Here is a 5,400-nt window from a genome sequence, read left to right as displayed (position 1 = left end):
ACTGCGCATGCGCCTGTCAGTGACAAGCACGCCGGTGCCTTCTGAGATACTGAGTGAGAAGACTTCACGTTTACCGTCAAGTCCATCTCGGGTTCCCACACCCGCAGAGTGTATGAACAACTCCTTGCGTTATATGTGAAGATACACTGTAGACGATATTATACGTACAGTATTCTACTTTGCTCCTCTTTTTCTGTACTGGGGTCACATACGGCCCTTTGACTTTATTCTATTCCGCCGTTATGAGATTTAAACAAAACTACCCAATAAATTAGAAAAAGGCATTAAAGATATTGGGGGTAAAATAGCATGTGACATAGGTGGTAAATGTACCACCCAAGATATTCACCACTAGTGACAAACTTTTTAGTATTTAATATTTATCATGTATACTGAAACCTTTAAATTAAATGTAAATAAAAAGAAACTATATTATTGAACTTCCACGACTGGTACCGCAGAAATAAATAAATAAATCAGACTCAAACTACAACTTTAAGGTTTCCCCTTAAAAGTTATCCCCCTGGAGTAAGTAGGTGTATTCTCAGCTCTCAGCTCTCTCTTGATGCATGCCATCAAGCAAGGAGCACCGAGCAACAAACAAACTTGACGTTTCTGTTTGGGGAAAAGTCCGGCCCAAGTAAATGCAGCTTTATATCTCCGTAGACTCGCTGGCTGGCTGTCTGGCCCTGTAGCAAGAACGAGGGATCTGAGTCGTACTCGAAGTTCCATGACTCATCACCAGTGCTGACTCTCCTTTGCAAGTCTGGTTCGGTTTCAAGCCGCTAAAGGATGTCACTTGCATGCGTCGACACTGCTGGTCATTGTGCACCAGTTCTACCACTGTTTTTGTGCAGATCAGTCAACCAAAGATGCAACACACCATCTGCTTGATGCCTTCTACATTGACCTCAGCCCTGGTCCTTGACGGCCTTCCACTCCTGAGGTCATCCTCATGTTCTCACACCCTTTAAACCTTTTGGGGGCTTCTAAAACATGTGAGCATGACATCACATATCTCCATACATTTTCTGCAGCGATCCCATAGGTTGTGCTCACTATTTGACATCCTGAAGCAGACGGTTTGCAAATAAAATGGTTGATAGCATATACATACTACAGTGGGGTAACTCTGAAGGGGAAACCTCTTAGTTTGTCATTTGGGTTTGAGAAGAGTCCTGGAACACCTTGTATGCTGTCATTGTGGAATTCAACTTTCTCCTACTGTCCTCTAGTCTCATATTATTGAAGTAAGTAAATAAAAGTTAAATGCAAGACCCTTTTTTGTCTTTCGACTAGAGGGCCCCTCACAAAAGTCACAATAGGCCCCTAATCCAAATAATCCAAATCTGTCGCCGCGCTCATAGTTCTACAGCAATATTAGGATTCCTTCATGCCACAGAGTAATTTCTGTTCACATGTCACAGTCAGCGCATTTTTTTTCCATAATTTTTAGCCAGTTGAATGACAACAAAGGAGCACTGCAGTATTTGTACTAAATACTAGTTTTAGCCACCCAACGAAATCCTTTGCACACCACATTAAATGACTTCAGGGGGCTAAGTGAGCTTTAAAAGTGTATATATATATATATATATATATATATATATCGTAAAATACTTGCTGTCACACAGTGACCGGAACGACATTATTTCAGATTGTTTTATTATCATTGCATGCACTTCATGACCAAAAATTCTCATAAATAACAAACCTGCCACTTGGTGCAACAAAGACGCCGAATGTTGCCAAGCTGCCTGTAAATCAGTGACAAATAAACATGCATGCATAAAATGTGCCAGAGAATCATCAATACAATATCCAATGACAAATTCATCGTTCATCAAAAGCACTCATTAGCTACAGACTTAGTACAGTCCCGCACGAGCATACAGTTAAGTTTTCACTTAACAATGGGATATTTCCAAGGAAATAAATGGAATACATATAACAGTATTATTCAGTGTGGGGGCGTTTTTACAGATGCTCTGTATTAAGGATTTCCATACCTTATTCTAAAACATCATCCCCAAAAATAGGTCAACCATAGCAATACTGTGTGTTATTTAAGAATTTACAAATAAGCATTGATATAAGTCCATCAAACGATGGCGCCAGACTGTGTGTACAATGACGGATGTGTACCATCGCATAAGAATTCATCTCAATCGAATAGATTTGCAAATAAAATGTCTAATACAGACATGAATTAGGTAAACATTAAATCTGCATGTTACACAATCAACACTGAGGCTGTCTGCATGATACAGAAGTATGAAAGTGACTAGTTACAAGCTTCAACATCTTATTCGACTTCAATACTTTGAATTACCAAAAATAAATAGCACAACAAAAAGGTGATATTAATTATAGCAACAATAATACAGAATCATCACAACTTCACTATAAGTCATCTTCATGAGGAAACGGAACGCTGCAAGCTAACATCAGCGATTGACGTGGCCACACAGTGGGCATGTGCAGAACTTGTACAGCACCAGGTGTGTTGTATCACAACTACAGAATCATCAATACTCCTCTGCCATCACAAGAGGGACTATAATGCATGCTTGACAAAGAATGCAGAATAAGGGGCACAGGTCAGTCTGACCTCCACCGCCTCAGGCAGTGAAGGGGGAGAACCTAGTGCAGTGCAAATGGCAATAAAACACGGCTATCACTTTAACTGTACCTGACAATACTGTTGCTCAACACTGCATCGCCCAAATCTGTCCAAAAATCACAGATATTCAATCACAAAGCTGCGAGGCAAAATACTTCTGCAGATTCTTTTAAAATGAAACATAGAAAAGTATTTAGTACAATTTCTCCCTGAGCAGGTAAAGCGTGCGTCTATCATGTACTGCCACGTCACATGTCTTGGAAGGTTCGTGTGTGACCTTTAAGGTTCGTCAGAAAAAAAAATTCCCAAAACAGACAGATGAAAGACTGATTTGCATTTTAACAGAATGATTTTGTGAAACCATTTTAGAAACCATCTAAGACAGATCGATCAAATATAATTAGACAATTAAGTGAGACAAAATCATCTTTGTTCATGATAATAAAAGATGTTCATCAGACTCATTATCTTATTATAGACTTAACTACAATTGTTAGTCATAAACCTTGACAAGAATTTAATTCATTTGTGTTTCATTTTCTATGATGATGATATCAACAAATCTCTGGAACAATTTAAAAAAAATGACAGCACATGCCAAAATCTTGGCACTCATACAGTAAATGGGCAATGGGAGGAAAAGTGTGGTCCAATTCAGCAGACGTGCTATTGCAGCTGAATGGGTGAGATGCAAAGGTTTTGAAAACACATGGTTCTTCTGATCACTACAGAACCTTTGCAGGGGGTCATTAAGTTAGTTCTATAAAGTCAGAGGTTTATGACTGGCCATTATGTTTCCTTGCATTATTTCTAACCTTGACAGTAGTGTGGTTTAGATATGTGTTAAACTTGTTTTAAAGTACAAATAATATGGACTACATATTCATTATCTGAAAGAAAAAAAAAGGTAGTATGAATGGAATTATAACCCATTATATTGCTGTACACTTAATACATCAACAGAGTACATCACACTCAGAAAAATGCACCCATATGTGTGGCAAATACAATCCAAACATCGTACAAGGGCAAAAAAAGAAAGTAGAAGTGTGATGCAATGTTGAGGAAGACGTAAATTTCACATTATTTTGAAATATTGGTAGTTAGCGTACAAATACAACTCGACAGGACACGAACATCTGTAAAGAAATGTTTAAGAAACAAGTGTAAGATGGAATTGCTGGAGACCGTGTGAAAACTGATGGTTAAGGCCTTCTCTCTGTGTTGGAGAATTAAGACGTCAGCAGCATGCGATCATATGACTTGCAAAAGACAGAGGCCTTTTCGGTCGCTGAATATAGCGGTCTGTTGTTTGATTCAAAATGGACGTTCTGAGCTGTTAGGGGCGAGTCAATTTCAATGATTCAGTAATGAACAATGAAGCAGTTGTGAGGCCTATGTCTAAAATACGGCTGTCACATAGCTCCCATTTCGCTTCTTAGCCGGTGTAACTAAAGACATTTAGAATAACAGTGGTCTAATAATAGAGGTGTATCGGCAGCACAGTGCTTCTCAATTATTTTTGTTGCGCCCCGCCTCAGGAAGAAGGAAACGTTTCGTGTCCCCAACTAACCGCCACCTCTGTAAATATTATTATTTGTAAAAATTATATAAAATTATTATAAGTACACCTCAGTATAGCATTGTATCCCAGAAAAGACTTATAGTGCATCAATTTGTCTGAAATTAAAAATAAAGAAAATCATGAGTGGATGTGCTATTACACTTTATTATTCTAGTACAGCTAAAAAGTATGCTCCAAAGTCGCCCTACTATTTGAGAAGGACTGCTGTAGCTTAACCATCTCTTAAACAGATGTATTCATAAAAATATTTATTCTTTTAAACCCATGTTAAATCCAGAGAATGTAAGGTTAATGTTGCTTTGATTAACCTAGAAGGGAAGGACCTTGACAGAAATAAACAGAAAACATGCCCCGATGTGACATGAATCAGTGAGTGGAGGAGAAAAAGTAAAGTGGATGATCAACCTGAGTAAGTGCAGAGACAAACGATCTACTATATGTGGTGACTAGACTGTAGTGAGTTGTAAAGTAATCCTTCACTTTTGTGTTAAATACTGTAATAAAACTGGTAAATCTATTGGCTTCAAAACCCTGAGACCGACAACGAGTGGGAGATTTCAATTTAATTACAATTACCAATATAGACACTGACTAGCCAATACACTAGAACATGCTTTTTTTTTTTTTAAATGTGCTTCCTCGATCGAGCTCAACTGGACCCTCGGTAACTGTAGTCTCAGACTGTCATTGAACAATAGCATATTGGACCTCCCAAACACCTCTCTTGATCTTAAAGTGAAATAGTGCATAAGCCATACGAAGACTGTGTTCAGTCCATGAAAGATCACATGAGCTAAATGTGCATCTGAGAGGGAACTGGACAAGCCAGCGTTAATGGCGAGATTTAGTGGTATTGAACTAACAAGTGAGAGACCACAGATGCAAAAAAATCACATTAATTAAAGTGAAGCAGTTAAAGTATGACATGACTTGTGTTGGACACAGTGAAAATCACACTGTGTCCCCTTGGTAACACACAACGGTTTAGAATGATTTTCATCAGACATACCGCATATGCTGTCATTTTTGGGCTATGAATTTTTACGTGGCTTTCCTGTGAGGGGGCAAAATATACCAAAAAAAACAAGAGCAAAAACAAATTAACACTATCTAGTAACTCATCCAGCTCATGTCTGCCACGTAGCTTCAAACAAATCTAGGTGGAAATTGACCTCATCTGTCTGTTTTAAAG

Source organism: Synchiropus splendidus, chromosome 1, assembly GCF_027744825.2.
Source record: "Synchiropus splendidus isolate RoL2022-P1 chromosome 1, RoL_Sspl_1.0, whole genome shotgun sequence".
NCBI lineage: Eukaryota > Metazoa > Chordata > Actinopteri > Syngnathiformes > Callionymidae > Synchiropus > Synchiropus splendidus.
Note: the sequence above shows the minus strand (reverse complement) of the source record.